This window comes from Callorhinus ursinus, unplaced genomic scaffold, assembly GCF_003265705.2.
Source record: "Callorhinus ursinus isolate GAN/ISIS: 27379988/994484 unplaced genomic scaffold, GSC_fseal_2.0 scaffold15, whole genome shotgun sequence".
NCBI lineage: Eukaryota > Metazoa > Chordata > Mammalia > Carnivora > Otariidae > Callorhinus > Callorhinus ursinus.
Genome location: NW_027397077.1, coordinates 2,528,584 through 2,547,363, shown reverse-complemented (window position 1 = coordinate 2,547,363; position 18,780 = coordinate 2,528,584). Strand labels below are relative to the sequence as shown.

Here is an 18,780-nt window from a genome sequence, read left to right as displayed (position 1 = left end):
TTCGGCTCAAGTCATGATTCCAGGGTCCTGGGATTGAGTCCCACATCAGGCTCCTTGCTCAGCAGGGAGCCTGCTTCTCCCTCTCTCTCCCTCTGCTTGTGCTCTCTCTGTCAAATAAATAATCTTTAAAAAAAAAAACAAAAAACTCTGAGGTGTCACAAGATACAATGCAAATGTCACACGAACCTCTGCCTTAAAAGAAAGCATAAAGAAATCTGTAAGGGCCACACAGGCTTAGACTGTGCCCTCGATGGGACTTCATCTGTACCTGAGACTAACCCCAGAGTAAGCTGGAGGCCCCACAAAAGGCAGGACTCTGCCACACAAAGTCCATGTCCAACATGGACTGGAATGTCTTTCTTCCATTTGTACAAGCCAGAGTAACTGCACATGTCAGGCTCCACTCCAGCAAGTAGCGCCGGCAGACACGTAAGCACATATAAGGCTACCCACCCCCACACGTACAAGCATGCATGCACATACGCATACACACACTCACAAATCAGCACATGTGCACACACAAGACCAATACATTCAGGCCACCACACAGGCACACACAAGGCCAACACACTTTGTCCTCCAGGCAAAGGCACAGTTCTAAACCATCAACTGTTGAAAACACAGACCACACATCCCAGAGAATCACTGTCCTACATGGGCCAGGTCCAAACTACCTCACTCTAGTGTCTCTGAAGCACAGTCTTGCCAAGACAATCCAACCCCAATCAAGACATCCAGTGGGAAGTTGCCCAGGGTCTCAGGCCATCAGCCCTCCTTGTAAGGGAGGCCAGCACAGGTGTAGAGGGGCAGGACCACGAGGGGGGTGGTGTTCACTCACCTAAATCTTTACTGAGCCAGCCTTACAGGAGACCCTCCTGCCTCCTCCAAGGCCCACCCCACTGCCCTGCTCTGCCTCCAGCTGCCTCACACAGACCAGGTCCTACCTAACCATCCAGCATCAAGATCCAGCCTAAGACCCAGACCCAGCAGATCTGTCCCCAAGACCACAGTGACACTACTGCCAAGGCGGGGGCTCTGCTGTCCCCATGGTCCAAGCCTCCTCCTGAGTGCTCAAGCATCAGTGGGGGAAGAAGGTGAGGGCCTAACTCTTCACTGAGAAAGCAACCATTAGGCACACAGTTTCAAACTGCTACAGAAAAGCCCACTGACAACTTCTGGGTCACTGAAAGAATCATCTTTTACATGTTGACAAGAGATTTTGTTATAAAGGAGGAAAAGAAAAGCATAACAGTGGCTAACAATTATTGAATTCTTTATTTGATATCAGGCAGGGTGCCAGCACTTTACATGCCTGATTTCATTTAATCCTTATAACCACAAAACAAGGTACTGCCAATGCTACCCACTTCACACGGGATACTGCCAATGCTACACTTCACATGGGGTATTTCCAGTGTTACCCACACTTCACACAGGGTATTGCCCTTATTACCCCTCCTTCACATGAGGTACTACCATTGATACCCACACTTCACACAGGGTACTGCCACTGATGCCCAAACTTGACAAGTGAGAAAACAGAGACTGACAAAAGTCAGCGTGATCGGCCAGGGTCAGAGGGCTAAGAAGTCCTGGGATCCGCCTCCCAGGCCCAGGCTCAAATCTGAACCACTGTACCAGCAGGGACAGTCTGACTTTGAAACCATCCTGAGGCTGGATCCTTCCCAAAGTTCTGGGGAATTTTCCTAGAGCAAAGATCAGCACACCAGCAATTCCTCTTCTAAAAGCACACTAACTTAACCCTTTCCTGAATTGCTAGAAACCTCATGGAGGAATGAGCCTCAACTGTTGCAAGCTGTATCCTGTGGACCAAGTAGCAAATTCAATGACTCCCTTTCTTTAAAAGGCACCAAACCCCTCAGGTGTTGAAGCACTATTTCTGAGCCCTTACCTGCCAAGGTACAAGCCAAAAGGTTTAAGGGACCTGATCAACATTGCCAGCCTGGGTCACAAACCGGGACCGATTTTTTTTTTTAATATTTTATTTATTTATTCATGAGAGACAGAGGGAGAGGGAGAGAGAGAGGGAGAGAGAGAGAGAGAGAAGCAGAGGGAGAAGCAGGCTCCCAAGGAGCAGGGAGCCTGATGCGGGACTCGACCCCAGGACCCTGGGATCATGACCTGAGCCGAAGGCAGACGCTTAACCATCTGAGCCACCCAGGCGCCCCAGAACCAATTTTCATCTTCATTCCTATTAAGATGTACACACATGCCAACCACACTCTAGCCCATCACAGGAGCAAACCAGGGTCCCCCAGCAAGGAGCATATATGCAGATTTCTCTCCTCCTTTGCATAAGAACAGCACAGGGCTCACAAGTGTGAGGCAGTAAACACAGGAGACACAAACTAGTAGGAAGAAGATCAGTCTCCAGGCCACTGACACAACAGAGAGGACAGCAGAGGACATAGGGCTCAGGACAGTCCAGGCCCTACAAGCTCTGTGTAAGGGGTACCAGGCTGCTGCCTTCACTTAACTCGCCTGATTACTTACTCCCATCCTCCCCCCAAAATCAGGACTCTTGCGTATTGTCCATCACCAACCAGGTGCTACTCTGGAACCCAAGTCATTTCTTTCCAAGTGCCAAATCCCCAAGGCCCCTTTCCTTTCTGCAACAACATGCCCCCCCCCCACTCAACACTAGTGTTGTCACTCTGTGGGATGCCCACCTGTCTTCTCCCCTGGACACTGCCAAAAGAGCCATGATTTGAAAACATTTCAGCAATGCATGAAACAAGGAACCTTTCTCAAACCAGGAAGGAGCAGCTGTTGGAATAATTCATGTGAATGTTTCAGAGGAGTCTTAAACGCTCTGGGTTTCTCTGGAAAAGTGTCCACAACCTCAAGTTGGAAAATCCTCAGAATCTAGAAAATGCAGGTTACCAACCAGCTCCTGGGGCAGTGGAATAATATCAAGCCTCTTCCTGGTCTCTCTAATTGCTACAATTCTTCACGTTACAGGCTGTGTCCATCTAGGTTCCATTTGTCATTACTTCACTCTTGGGAACAGAGCAGAACTTTTCCTACATATACGAGTACGAGATAGTCCCTTTTATTCTTTCACCTATTTTTTATGCTTTCTTCGAACACAAAGCACAATTAGTTTGGGAGGAGGAGACATAAGAACAGATTAAGTTCTGCACCTTCCCCCACAACGGAGGTAGCCACAATCTGGCAGATTCACAGACATACCCCTTGCATTCAAGAGGGTTCTAGAGGTCACAGAGGGCTTTCATGCCTCAGCCCACTGTATCCTCCCTCCTAGTCACGTAAAACAAAGAGGAGGCATCCAGCACCAAAGGCCAGACTGTCTCACCAACATCCACTTTTTCCCCAGGCAGTAGATGCTACCTTGGACCACCTTCTCCAGGACCCAGTTCACTTCACCTTTGCTCAAATTCAGCACCCCTGAAAGCAAAGACCCACAATCTTAGAGCCTATGTCACCTTCCAGTCCTCATCCTGCAGCTACCTCTCAGACATGCTCATACCCACTCTTCCCTCTCTCTCAGGGCACCCTATCCTCCCTTATGTGGCTGTTAAGACCCTTGAGGGCAAGAAAAGGCCATCACTGGACTCCAGGGGTACAGCACAGGCTGAGCAGGGAAGGGACCCCATTTTTTTTTTTTTTAGATTTTATGTATTTGTGTGTGTATGTGAGAGAGGGAGAGAGAACAAGTGGCGGGTGAGGAGGGAGGGGCAGAGGGAGAAGCAAACTCCCCACCAAGCAGGGAGCCTGACGTGACACTCAATCCCAGGACCCTGGAACCATGACCTGAGCTGAAGGCAGATGCCTAACCAACTGAGCCACCCAGGCGCCCCAGGACCCCAGTTTTTGAAGGACAGATGACTTGTTCTCAACCCCTGGTATCCAGCTAATCCCCACCCAATCTCCTTGCACAGTGTCTCTGGCACCTGTACCTGCTTTTTATTCCCCACCAGGCAAATTCAAGGCCGTATTAGCTCACGCCTGCCTTTTATCAATGTCCCTTTTTCCTGACTGGCTTCCCTGCTCAGATCAAGTGAATACTCTCCTCACAAACTTCTGAGGGCTCTCCATGTTTTTCAGATGAAGTATAAACAGTCTTCCATTTTAAGTCATCAACAATAACTGGAACAACCTGCATTTTTTTTTTTTAACCTTATTTCCCACTATGACTTTCCATAAACCCTGAGGTCTGGGAGGGTTATCTGCCAACTCCATCCATCCTTGATGTTCCAGTGCAAGGAAACACTCCTTGTAAATGGTCTAGTCCAACATCACCAACCTTTTCCACAAGAGCTGTAGACCTCCAGGGACCAAGAAAACAGTCCCTTCTCAGAAGAGTGTGCTGGAGAGTAGAGGGAGATAGATCAGAAGCCCCATCTTGTTCATATCATGGCATATAACAAAAATTACATTTGCACAGCACACTGGAGTATACTTAGGGTTACTCACAACCTGGGGCTAAGACCACCTGGCTGCAAAGACATCTCTGCAACACTGTCACCCATCCCAGCCAGCCTGCTAAGAAGCTCTAGAGAATCCCACAGCCAGCAACAATCTCCTGATCTGTTCATTCCACAATGTGGTGGTGAGAAGCCTACACTGCATTTCACTTGATGGGGCACCTTCCAGAGCAGCTTAAGCGCTTAAATGTCAATAGTTAACTTAAAAAAAAAAAAAAAAAAAAAAAAGGCCAACAGTGGTTCACAGACTCAGAAGGATGGTTGAACAGATGAAAGTTACCTTAATTTTTCTAAGCAATTTAAGTTTCCTTTTTCCCTTAAGCCATAAACCAAGGAAAGAGAGTGGACAAGCTCTCCCACCATCTTAACCTTCACAAAAGATGGGTGCACATCTGAAATGCTCACTCGATGCCAAGCCCCTTCCCCAGGGGATGACCTGTCCACTTTCAATGCCTTTTGTGGCCAGGTCACCTGATCTTCTCTCTGAAAAGAAGGACCCCATCCATACTCCTAGAGGGGGTGAGTGGGTGCCTACTGGCACTAGCAGTAGAAAAGGCCTCTGTCAGACTGTGACTCACCAATGGGTGTCCCTGGAATCCCTCATGGCCCCCACCCCCAATCTTTTCTCTTCCAAACAAAACATGTTCAATCCCTCTAACCAGTTCTGTGATACAGTTTAAAGACCACTCCAGCATCAGATTGTGCTATTCTAGAATCATCTAGCACCCTCCACTGGGTGTTAAGGACCCCCCCCACCCCCGGACTAGCACAGCCAATCACTGAAGCCTAATTCAGCATCTGACATTTAGCCCATTCCACCTTATTTCCATGGTTGCTTGTCTGGATCTTGAAATGGTCACCCACATATCACCTGAAGGATTTCTGCAAGTTAAGTGCCATTACTCTTTTTTTAATAGGGAAAAGGAGTTTTATGCTCTTAAAATTGAAAGCCATCACCCACTCAATTCCAAAACAGGAAACACTGCTAGTTTTGTTTCTGTTTTTGTTTTTTTAAAGGCAGCCCTGAGTTCTTCCTCCCTATGTCCTGTCCCATCCTTATACTACAGACACCCTGACCACCTCAGGGCTCAAAAAAAGATGAGGCTCCTTCACTTGTCCTGATGGCACCATGTGATGTACAGAATTGTTGAATTACTATATCATACACCTCAAATTAATATGACACCGTACTGTTAACTGAATTAAAATAAAAACTTAAAAAAAAAAGATAAAGCCATGAGGAAGGAAACCTGCCATTAGACCTCCTAATTAGGGAGGAGGAACCTAGGACAAAACAGAACTGACCAAACCAGTGGATGGAATCAGAGGGTATTATGCTAAGTGAAATAAGTCACTCAGAGAAAGACAAATATCATATGATTTCACTGATCCGTGGAATTTAAGAAACAAAACTGATGAACATAAGTGAAGGGAAGGAAAGATAAAATAAGACAGAAACAGAGAGACAAACCATAAAACTCTTTTAACTATAGGAAACAAACTGAAAGTTGCTGGAGAGGAGGTGGGTGGGAGGATGGGTAACTGGGTGATGGGCATTAAGGAGGGAACTTGACGGAATGAACACTGTGTGTTATGTGTAACTGATGAATCTCTAAGTTCTACCTCCGAAACTAATAATATACTATATATTAATTAAATTGAATTTAAATAAAAAATTTAAAACTTAGATAAATAAGTACCTGACCAAACCATAGAGAAGTAAGGACACGGGGTGCCTAGCTGGCTCGGTTGGTAGAGCATGCAACTCTCGATCTCAGGGTTTTATGTTCAAGCCCCACACTGGGTATAGAGATTACTTAAAAGTAAAATCTTTACAAGAAAAAAAGAAATAAGGATGACAGCGATCAGACCAAGGAGGCTCCAGGAGAGAACAGAGAGCTACGTTCTCCTTCCTTCTGCAAATTAAACCAGGGGTACGCCACTCCTCCTCTCAGGCCTCAGTTTCCAGTTTGTAACATCAAGAGCAGCCCCACTCATCTTGAAGTCTGTGCTATGTTCAGTAAAACAGCACATGGAAGCAAGCTAGTCCCAGGTGAATCCTAAACTTGTCTGGGGCCCAAGGATCAAACATAGTTACATTTTTAAAGCTCTGCCTGACAAACATAAACTGACTACAAGGCTGCAATTTCATTTCCATCCAGACTTGGTACGTTAATATCTCTGCCCAAGAAAACTTCAAAAGCAGACCAGGCAACTCCTACTACTGACACTGGAGGTTCCTCCTTCTCCCCAGACTTTACCAGAGACAAAAGCCTCAACAAGAGAAATTTCAAAGTTTGGGAAGGGAAAGCAAGAGACAGATGACCCACATACACACTGCTAAGACAGTTAATCAAACAAAAGTGTTAAGGAAAACACTAATCAAACCTGGAAATCTCCCAGGGTTCCAGTGCGTATAAGAGAGAGAATCCCAGGGAAGGTGTGGATTCAGAATCCTCTGAAAAAACCACTGCCATTGAAGGGGCAGGTGCGAACCCTTTACATGCACAGGAGTAACACATGAGACAACAAAAAATGAAGTTCAGGGGCACCTGGGTGGCTCAGCAGGTTAAGCGTCTGCCTTCTGCTCAGGTCATGATCCCAGGGTCCTGGGATGGAGCCCTGGAGCCCACATCACACTGGGCTCTCTGCTCAGCAGGGAGCCTGCTTCTCCCTCTCCATCTACTGCTCTGCCTACTTGTGTGCTCTGTCAAATAAATTAAAAAAAAAGTTTTATAAAAAAAGAAAAATGAAGTCCAATCATTTGAACTGGCAACGTTCTGTCAATGATACACAAGTCCTGAGAATATCATAGGTCTGGAGTGACTTGACCAATTCAACCAACGCCTTCAAACCAAGAATTCAGTTTGCTACACTCCTACTTTCCCCAAACCATTGAGCAATTGGGAAAAAAATGTGTTTCCTCTGCAGATGTGAATAAGGTTGTAGTGGCAAAGTTTTCAGAACTTGCTGAGTAAACCTGGCCAAACCAACAAGAAAACTAAAACTCTCTTACCACCACAAAAATCCACCAAGTGAAGAGAATACAGGCCTGAAACCTGCTCACCTCCAAGGTCATGTTGAGCAGCTGCCTCTAAGGTAAGAATGTGTGGAGGACAGTTTAACAGCCACTGACTCAAAGGCTAATTGCACAGAACAATTGGGATTAGAGGAAATGTTATGCTGGGATTATATGCAGGTTTAAAGCCACAGGGTTTCTTTTTTTTCACCTCCCTTCCAAATAATTTGATGACCTTTTTAGGTGAGATCTCCTTACAATAAACTCTAAAGACCTCCAAATTATGAGGCTGTGGTGGAATTTTGTTATAAAGAAAATCCAAAGCCTCAATCTGAGTGTTTCATTGTATGTGATAATAGAGATGTGCGACCTTCTGGGAATCATTATGTAGTTGTCATCTAGGGGCAGAATTTTGTCTTAGAGGTGAATGGAGGAGTCAGGAGCTGGGATACCTCTTTTGAACATTTCCATTTGTCCTCACAGCCATCCTAGGACATCAAAGATATATTCCCCATCTACAGATAGGAAAGCTGAGACCAGGTAGGCAGGCAACCCACCCAAAGCTGAAAAGCACTAAACTACTCAGTGGCGAAACCCAATCTGTCCAATTCCCAAGCCAGCTTGAGAGCAGTAAATCTGGAAGGAGACTAGGATTCAGTCCCAGGCTTTCCCATTTGCCACTGCATGCACCATCAGAGGCAACCCACTTCCCATCGCTGGCCAGAGACCACTTAGGGATAAAGCCAAAAGTGCTAGGGGTCCCTCCTGGTTCTTAAAGGCAAGATCCCCTAGCAAATATCTTCCCATCTCACACATGGAGGCACTGTTCCTAAAAGTCAGAACATGAGATTCAGCAAAGCCAGGAAAGGGGCTATCTCCTTTCCCCTGGTGGGGCCCCACCACCCAACTATCTTGTATCACTAGGGAGGTGCCCAGGCTAGTGGAAAAAACATACAAAATCTGAACTCATACAGGCTGGAGCCCACTCCCAGTTGTAGAATATTCAGCAAGGTGGCCCTAGAAAGTGTCACCCTCTGTAGGGGACTTTGGCTTCTTCCATCTGGAACATGGGGACAGGCTATGGCTCCAAGGAGCACACAGCAGTGACAGTTTGTCCTGAAAATGTGGAGGTGCTCCACACCCAAAGCAAAGCAGTATCTTTGTGCTCTGCCTCATCCATTCTAATCATAACAGCATTCACTGAACTATATACACACTAGGCCCTGTGCTAAGCCACTTGAATTTATTATCACATTCCAACTCAGTTGTTCAAGGTAGACATTACCTCCTTTTTAGAAACTGGAAACAGAGGGTAAGGTTCAGTCAGCAAGGTCACTTCACTAGAAAGTGGCAAGTGGAACTTACACCCAACCTAAGGCAAAGCCAGGGCTGGTCTATGACACCACTGCAGGGACCTGCTGCCTGGAAATAGGCACAGGGGCTCACTTCTCACTCAGCAAACAGCAGGTAGCCCTGGATGAGGAACTGGTTGGCCACTACAGTACAGCAGTATTTTTTTAAAGTGTGCCCAAAGGCATCACCTCATTTAGGCTGAATTAAGTTTGAAGATTCAAATCAAAAGATCTGATCAGCATGGCAGATCAGGTGGTGCCATGTCTGGAGACAAAGCTGCAGGAGGAGGAAAGGCTCAAAGATTCTTCAACCTTCAACAAGTGGAGATTTTCTCATCAACCCCACACTGCCTCTACTCTCTCCTCAACCCACCCCACATCCCCAGCTGCAGCTAGCTATCTTTGAGGCCAAGCAACCTCAAAGTACTAGTCTCAAACCTTCCCCAAAACTCCTACCTCAATTTGCTGAGAGCCCACTTGCAGGTATTGTCCATATGCTGCCAGCACGCTCTATCTCAGATGCTGGTCTCTCTCATTCTCAGACAGATATCAAGCCTTCAGTCCTTTCATATAAGGAGCCAGGAAACAAGAAGGCAAGGCCCCTGACAAACTTGCCCAAGAAACAGGGTTACCTTTCTGAGGATCCTGAGAAAGTGGGTGCAGTGCACTGAGAAGCTGCAAGGGCCCTCCCCCCCCCCCCCCAGAGGGTTCCGGAGGATTCCCAGTCACTTCCTAAGGCTACCTGCAGGTATTCAATTAGAGTAAGTTCCTTTGTCTTCTAAAAGACTAACCTACATTTTCATCAGACAAAAAGAGGTCACAAATACAGCCTAGAAAACAAGGGGAGAGGCAATAAGCCCATGGTCTGACATTCCTCTTGACTAAAAAGTCCTGGATCACGTTTGCCAGCATCTACGAGTATGCAGGATCTGTCCCCAGCTGTTACTTTTGCTTCTAAGAACACCAACCAACCTCACTACTTCCACTTCCCTGCCATCACTTCAGGTCCCGTCTTTTATCTTAACCTTAACCAGTGGCCTTCTAATTCAGTGCAAGATGTAGCTTTGCACAGTTAGAACATCATTACCCAAAAGAATAGCAACCTGAAGCCAGACTGTCTAACTAACCTTCTAAAACAATTCAGATAACTCAAGAGCATCCATTCTAACAGTCGACCCCACTTAGCAGGCAACAAACACAGTCCTGTGAGCCTCAAATTATGACACTGCCAACTTGTTCTTCCGGTTTTGCCACACTTCCCAACCCAACAACTGTTACAAGGAAATCCCAGAGATGCTCTATTACCCCAGGACGACTGCTCATAAAGACCTCACCTAATCACCTGTTTCATCATCTTTCCAGTTTTCTACAATGAGCATAAATTAACTCAATTATCAGGGAGAGAAAAAGGTCTAGGGAAAATAGCCTTGCTCATTCCATCTAATGACCCAGAAACATCACAAGTCCAAGCAGGTAGTTCTCCAGACAAGTATCTGAGTTGCCCATACTTTTGGAGGTTAGCACACTGACATTCCTTAACTGAACTCATTGGTAAGGCCGTTACATTTTGGTCTCTGTTAGGAATTGACAATATCCAAGACTCTGAGAGTCATTCTTAATTTTCCCCCAGGAGAACAAATATCAGAAAATGCCAACATTTGGGGCACCCGGCTGGCTCACTTGGTAGAACATGTGACCCTTGGTCTCAGAGTCGTGAGTTCAAACCCCATGTTGGAGGGTAGAAATTACTTAAAAAAATACAGGGCGCCTGGGTGGCTCAGTTGGTTAAATGACTGCCTTCAGCTCAGGTCAAGATCCTGGAGTCCCAGGATCGAGTCCACTCCCTACTCAGCAGGAAGTCTGCTTCTCCCTCTGACCCTCCTCTCATGTGTGTTCTCTCTCTCAAATAAATAAAAAATCTTGAAAGAAAGAAAGAAAGAAAATAGGGGCACCGGGTGGCTCAGTCAGCTAAGCGTCTGCCTTCAGCTCCAGTCATGACCCCATGACTGGGGTCCTGGGATTGCGCCCCATGTCGGGCTCCCTGCTTGGTGGGGGCTCTGCTTCCCCCTCTCCCTCTGCTTCTCCTCAACTCATGCTCTCTCATGCGTGTGCTCTCTGAAATCAAATCTTTAAAATAATAATAAAGAAAAAAAATAAATGTAGGATCGCTTTAAAAAAAAAGAAAGAAAAAAAATGCCAACATTTCAGAATGGCTTCACTACTCTCCCACCCACACCCTTCAGAAGCATCCTTCAGTGATCTGCTACCTAAGGCTCAAGGTGGTCCTGGCTGTGAACCCCATCACTGCCTTGTCCTCTTCGACAGGGATCCCACTGTTGTCAAGGTAAATCCCAGACCCTCTTGGGGGGGGGGGGGGGGGTGGGTAGGTGTGTGTGTGTGTGTGTCTCTCTCTCTCTCTCTCTCTCTGCTCCAACACACCCTAATCTTCCTTCGGTCCTAGACACTCTTATCAGAAATGTTCTTCCCTTTTCTCTTTACCTACTTAGCTCCTACACATCCTCCAATCCCAGTTGGAGAAATACCCCCTTGAGTCTTGCTCACCAGGTCACAGCGTCCTTTTCTCCTTGACCCTTTTAAGTTTCCCCATGTTTATGAGATTAATTACGATTTCTCTCCCACTAATCTCATGGTAAACTCCACTGAGCAGGGATTCCTAGCACGGTGCCGGAGGCACAGTATACACTCCGAATAAGTCTACCCAGAAATCACTCCTTGCAATGCCAGAAATTCACAAAATAAACGATGCAAAGCAAGTGAGAGCTACTGAAGAATTAAGAACTGGAGTCTTTAAACTGTGTTTTATTACTCAAAAAATGTTTCTTGGGGCACCTGGCTGGCTCAGTTGGAAGAGAGTATGCAACTCTTGATCTCAGGGTTGTGAGTTCGAGCCCCACATTAGGTGTAGAGATTACTTAAAAATAATGATAATAAAAAAATAAAAATATCTTTTTGAAATCATTTCTTGTTTTTTAAATAATCACAAAACACAGAGATATCAGAAAGTTTAAGGGAAAAAAAAAAACCCACTCCTCACCCTAACCCAGAAATTTTGTTGACATTCTGGTACAAATCCTTCCAGGATTTTATTTATACTCCAAGAGTAGCATTATTTCTTTCTTCACTATCAAAATATACGATTGTAGGATTTGCCAAATGATACTGCATTAACAGAGATGACTTGACACTAAAAAAAAAAAAATGACGTCATCTGAGTGGAAAAAACAATGCATCCAAATCGGTAATACAGGACCCATCCCAATTTCTATATCACATCCAAGATGAGAGGTAATCCTCTGTAAAAATCAGCTTCAGAATTTTAGGGGAGGAATATGTGATGAAAGACAAAAAATGGGGGACTACACGAGGAAAGGACCTATTGCAAATTGCTCTCAAAATCTCCATCCTAAACTACTTGCTCTAGAAAAAGGCCAACTTTTCTGAGTTGGAAAGTGAGGAAGCAAATGCAAAGTGGCAAGTCTGTGGCTTGACTCCTTCAAGGCCAACTCTGCTCTCTGAGGATAACACAGGGCTACAATGGTGTCCCTAAGTTATCAGGTCATCCCCCGAACTCCCAGCAGAAGTTGACTGGGGCCTGGACAAGTAAACGGCCTCTTGTTTTAGGAACGACCTGGAAATGCTCACACAGTGGGTTGCAAACGGGAACATTCCTGGGCTCTGATGCCCCAAAAATCAGGCTCAAGCCAAGCTCTGCCCCTCTACCACTCAGTAGCCTTGAACAAGCAGCCTGGCATCCAGGAGCCTTAGTTTCCTCACCTGTAATGTGGGGATTATATCCTCCACCACTCTGGAGTGTTATGGGCAAGGAAGATATCTGTGTACAAAAGGCATTCATATCTGGGGACTGGTGTCTATCCTGCCCTCCTCCACAGCTTGCTGTCAGGTGTAACATGCTACTAATCTTAGCATCCTGATCTGGTGCCAGTAAACATTATTTAACCTAATCTAACTTAGAAGAAAACTTGTAACCACTACCAGAAAAAAAAAAAAAAAAAAAAAAAAAAATCAAAAGATAGTACAAGTCTGAAGCAACTACACAGAAGGCTCTGTCCCTCAGTTTATCTGTGCTGCCACAGCCAGAAGGTGTCACTGTGCGAAATGGACACACAGAACCAGACACTTAACAAGCACTGTGTACTCAAGAAAACTGAAAGAAGTAAAAGGGTAAGGAAGAGAAAAAAATTAAAGGCTCAAGTGACTCATCCGGACTTTGATCTAAAAGAATCCAAAGCTCTCAAGATAAGGATGAGCTACACAGCTAAAGACGCTGGGTCAAATACAGAAAATTAAATAGCCCCCGCAAAGTTCCCAGGGCAGGGCTGAAACGCGCACCCAAGGGTTGACATTCAGTTCCTAAGAGAGGGATCCCCATTCATTTCTGGGTCCCAGTGTGTGCACACACACTAAGTGTCAATCACGCTCTAGGCTGGGGCCCTGCCCACAAGCCTTTCCTTGTTGAAGTGATCAATTCCGATTCTTGGCAATAATCCCTTTAAAAGGCCAGCTGCCGCTGTCTAGTCACCGATGCCGACCCATTCCAGGTGGGGGGGGGGGAGAATCAATACAGCCACCGCCTAAACGGGGAGGCAAATTTAAAGTGTACGTCCCTAAGAACGGCTCGAGCCCGAAGAGGGGGGAAGGATCCTGCGGCTCCCGGGGGTCAGGCAGTAAGGGCGCGAGGAGGGAGAGTGCCGGCCCTGCAGGCGTGGGCGCGCGGGGACTCTTATTCTGACACGGGATCCTCCGCCGCCGCCGTCGCCGCCGCCGCGGGGTTCAGCGCAGCGGCCAGGCCCGCCCGGGACCCCCGCCCCCCCTGCCTGGGACCCCCCGCCCAGCGCGCCCACGTGCCGCCCGCCCGCCGCCCCCGCCCGTCCTGGCCGCTCGGAAACGACCACTGGAGGCCCAGCCCCTCCCCCGACCGCGGAGGAAGCGCAGAAGGAAGGGGGGCGACGCCGAGACTTTCCGGGACCCCCGCCCGGCCCGGCCCCCACGTGCCTAGGAGGCGTCGGAGCGCGGAACTTTCTAGGGTAGTGCTAGCAAGACGCTCCCAGAATACAAGGAGTAGATAGAACTCACTCACTCGCTCGCACTTTTCCATGCTCACGCGGGGGTCCCTCTGAGCCCACTGACCCCCGACCCTGTCCGACCCTCGCCACCCCTGCCGCTCCAGGCTCCACCTCACGATCCCAGCCCCGACCCCACCCCTCCGGCCCCTGCTCCCCGCCAAGTTTGGTCCAGAACTTACCGGGCCGCGGGCCGGCCGGGCCCTAGGGAAGCGCGCGGGTTCGTGGGGCCGTGGGGCCGGGGTCGCCTGCGGGGCCGGGCGGCGGAGGGGCCGGGGGCGCCGGGCCGCGCGTGCTCGCTCCGCCTGTGGGGCCGCCCGGGCCCGCGGCGCTCGCTCCGCCGGTCCGCCCGCCCGCCCGCGCCGCCGGCCAGATAATGCGCCCCTCGGCCGCACACATGGAGCCCGGCGCCGGCGTCACCGCCCGGGACATGCGCACCAGGTCAGCGCGCCCGGCCCGCGGCCCCCAAAACACCGGGGAGCTCTTAAAGGCGACGCCGCCCGCCCGCGCCCGGCTGGGCGGGGACAGAAGGCTGAGGGGCGGGGCCTTACTGTGGGGGCGGGGCAAGGCTGCGGGGAGGGCGGGGCAAGGGAGGCCGGCACCGCCCCGGAAACACCGCCTCTCCGAACTACGCTCCACGGGCCGCCCTGCTCCGCCGGTTGGTTTCCCACGCGGGTGCGGGCGGGCTCCCTCCCCGCAGAGTCCCAGTGCCTTCCGCAGGGCCGAGGGGTCGTCGCCAGCTCACCGGCGGCAGAGCCTGGCGGACCGCGCCCAGGGCTGACTCACGACGCTCTCACTACTGACCTCGCTCCAGCTGAGCTACTTGACCTGGAGCAACTCAGCTGCTTCTGAAAACGGAGGTTAGAATGCCACCCCCACGGGGGTCGTCACACAGAAGCTGCGCTCCCGGGTATCGGCTAAACCATCACTTCTGTGCAATGAAGAGAGTTATACTGAGTAAACTCCAGACCCACCCACTTCTAGACACTTGAGGATGTCTGCTCTCCCTCTCCAGTTACCTCCCAATCTGCAACCCCCCACCCCGTGTTCTGGGAGGTGAATGCCCCCCCCCCCCAAGACGGCAAATCTGCACCTTTCCCTCTCCAGTGACCAGAAGGAAACACGGGAAGAAGTCTAACCTGAGAAAGGATGGGCTTTTGGATATGTTAAAAACTATATAAAGGGAAACACAATTTCTTTTCTTTAAATTTTTTTTAAAGATTTTTTATTTATTTGACAGAGAGAGAGACAGCCAGAGAAGGAACACAAGCAGGGGGAGCGGGAGAGGAAGCAGCAGGTTTCCCGCAGAGCAGGGAGTTCGATGTGGGACTCGATCCGAAGACCCTGGGATCATGACCTGAGCCGAAGGCAGACGCTTAACGACTGAGCCACCCAGGCGCCCCGGGAAACACAATTTCAATAGAAAAAATATCTAATATCACAAGAAAGCTCTCAATATCAAGATTATGTTTTGAAGAGTCACCAAAAAAAGCCCTTTTCATGTTCTTTTACCGGAGTTAAAACAATTCATAAGACTCCTAGACTCCTGATTAGTGGTTTTTAATTTGTTTTATAACACATCTTAATACAACTGAAGCAAAAGTTTCACCAAACATACTTTAACCACTTGCAATGAACTCTGATATTAACTATTCTATTTCATTTTTTAAAAGAGATTCAATGTAATTTCAACCCACCATTGGTCTTGACTCCAAACCTGAAAAACAATGTAGAACAACTTTTACGTATAAAATTGTATTCCTGCCATGTGCCCCCCCACAATAAGAGGTTCAAAAAGGCCCATTTTAATTGTGTTGAGTTACACACATAATTAGCAATTTTTTGTCCTTGATTCCGCCCCCCACCCCACTCTCCAAATCTTCCAACTGCTTAATGCAACATCTGGCACAACTCCCCTGGGCCAAAAGCTAAGCATTCCTCAAACTAAAAATGATACAAAATGCAAACTGTTGACCCCCAAATGCCTTCCCTGACCCAGTTTTGTCAGCAATTTGCTTTGCTACAAAGAATTTCAAATGTTCAAATTCAAAAACCAAACAAAAACAGTCTTCTCAAACAGGTGACTTGGTATAGGAATGCGGGAGGCTCCCTGATCCCACACGCAAGAACAGGTTAAAAGCAAATATCCAAAATTTTCACTGTAATTTGGCAGCTTTATATTTTGAGAACTGCTTTACTCTAGGACTATTAATCAGATGATGTATATTAAAGCAATACAAGCAAAATATTACCTCACTGCTCCTCACCTGGGTCTTGATTAACGCCAACTTAATTAACTACAAACAGCAATGTGTGGTCAAGTGGGAGACCCAAGACTTGAAACAGACATAGAGATTCCAGAGTCTGAACTGGCGAGCCCTGTGTGAGTCACCAAGGTGACAACCACCCTGTTTTAAAGAGAGAGGCATCAGCTGCAACATATTAATGGCACACCCCTGTGGACTGAGGTGTGTACTGGTGACAGGTGGGCTGCTCCAGAGGGCAGTGCCAACATCTCCAGCTGGGAAAGCAGGGGTGGGGGTAGGATGAAGTAGTTACAGGGTTTATTTTTGTGATAGGGCCAGGTGTGTAGATGGAAAAAGTGACAGTAAATCCAGACCTATTTGGGGTCCCCAGAGCTCAGGCAGGCAAATGCTAAGGCTGCTCAGACTAAAAACCTTACTACCTCAGGGTCTAGTACTGGACTAAACAGCAAATAGTTCAGCAGGCTGATTACGAAATATGATGCAATCACCTTTAGATTCCATTCTAAAGCTAAAGAAACTAAAAGACAAATAAGGCTAGTACCATGTTTTTGTTGAAGTTTTCCCTCTGCCCTAAAAACAAGGCAGTCAATTAATACTTACAGATACCAGTTAATATAATACTTTGAAAACACTTCTGTTATTTAGTTAAGCAAAATTTCCTTCCAAATTCACTTTAAACTTAATATCCTTCAAAGATCAGATCCTTGCTAATAATAGCCAGGCCTCCTTCCACCCTAACCACTGCAAAAATATTCTAATTATCTTTCTAACGTACTGTTAGATAAACTTCTAAATGCCATCTGAGCCTGTTCCTGCACAACAGAGGGACTAAAGAAAAGAAATTTGGGCCGAATTCCGTATGTTCATGGCCTCTTTTATAGCAGAAAATTGGCCAAAGGCTCCATAGTAGCATGAAACTGAAAAGGAGTAGCATCACCTACTGAATGTTTAAGGTACTGTACTTTTTTGTTTTTAATCAGGAGATTTCTTTAAAGTTTCTGGTGGACAAGATTCAAGATGTCTTATGTGATAAACACTGATGGACAAGAACTGTCTAAGAGACCACTCATCCCAAGGGTTTTGCAAGCTGAGGAGCCTGCAGGCACCATCTCCAGAAGTTCACAGGCTGGTGGCACAGAAAGGGAGAATGATTTCAATGCAGATAATGCATTCATAGGAAAGAGAGGAATCACAGAGGAAGGGGCTGCTCCTCTGCCTGGGGAGGAGTCTGGGAAATCTTTGTGGATGTGACATTTGAGCCAGTTCTTAACAGATGAATATCCCAGGCATCCAGAACAGCAGAGGCAAAGGCCAGAGCTGACCACACCTGGAGTGTGGGGCTCTGGGGGCAGAAAGGGCTGAAAAGGGATGGAACTTTTTAGATGTCTTTCTCCCTCAAAACACAGAATGAATTGTCATCTACTTACTTAAATTCGAAGGCTAAGCCGACCTAGTTTTGTAGACTTTAGCTAATTTTGAGATTACTGCTATCAGTGACACTAGGCTCCCACTTGTTTTCTTTCTTTTTTTAAAGATTTTATTTATTTATTTGAGAGAGAGCGAGCGAGAGCGAGTACACGAGAGGGGGCAGGGTCAGAGGGAGAAGCAGACTCCCCACCAAGCAGGGAGTCCGAGGCGGGACTCGAACCCAGGACTCCAGGATCATGACCTGAGCCAAAAGCAGACGCCCAACCAACTAAGCCACCCAGGCGCCCACTTGTTTTCTAAAGAATAAACAGGTTGTTCATGCAAAAGTGTACCAAATCTTTTTAAAAGTACTTTTATGAAAAAGAGCACTGACCGCTTTCCATACTTTGTGTTTTTATTATTTTTTAAAATATTTATTTATTTTGAGAGAGAGAGGGCACAGAGTGGGGTGGCAGGGGAGAATAAGAGAGAGAATTTTAAACAGGCTCCATGCTCGGCGTGGTACCCGACAAAGGGCTGGATCTCAAGACCCTGATATCATGACCTGAACTGAAATCATGAGTCAGACACTTAACCTACTAAGCCACCCAGGTGCCTCCATACTTCTCATTTTTAGAGCTCAGAAGTCTAAAACAGTTTTCACTGAGTTTAGGGACAATCATAACTACAATCTCTAAGGAGGATTGTTTTAAAGTTTCTTATTTCACCCCGAATTCATACTCACATAGTGACATTACAATGCAATTGGTAGAGAAAGAGAAGGAAAAGATTCATTCCTATGTTAATATCATTTCCTTAGTACTTTGATGTTTTTGGTACCTTTTTCAAGGACCAGAAAATAGTTAAAGGGACTATTACAGTGGTACTTTATGAAAAATACAGTATTCCCAGTGCATTACGCCTGCTACAACAAATGTCATTTTTTAAGTAATAGCATTCTTACACTAGATTAGGAGTTTGTGGGAGACAGATCTGCACCCCTCTGACGCATCCCTGTCGTATATACACTGAAAAGCTCTCTGAAACACAGCTCTCTAGAGATGGGCCACTTTGTCAGCATATGTTTGTTTTGAGTGTCGTTTCTAACCACAATTCCGTATACTTAGTGTCAGGCAACATGGAGTTCAGGCTCCATCTGTACTT

General features: G+C 47.1%; 1 protein-coding gene across 3 annotated transcripts in view; it reads right to left on the bottom strand.

Moving 5' to 3' along the window:
- Positions 1–18,780, bottom strand: part of GATAD2A (GATA zinc finger domain containing 2A) — a 102,377-nt gene that overhangs the window by 74,195 nt on the left and 9,402 nt on the right. Inside the window, exon 1 of one of the 3 annotated variants that reach the window (XM_025884695.2) lies at positions 14,125–14,384. The exons of the other annotated variants lie outside the window; for them this stretch is intronic. The gene's annotated coding sequence lies outside the window, so the exon portion shown is untranslated. Of the gene's footprint in view, positions 1–14,124; positions 14,385–18,780 lie in introns of those variants that run through there. 3 annotated transcript variants of the gene reach the window in all.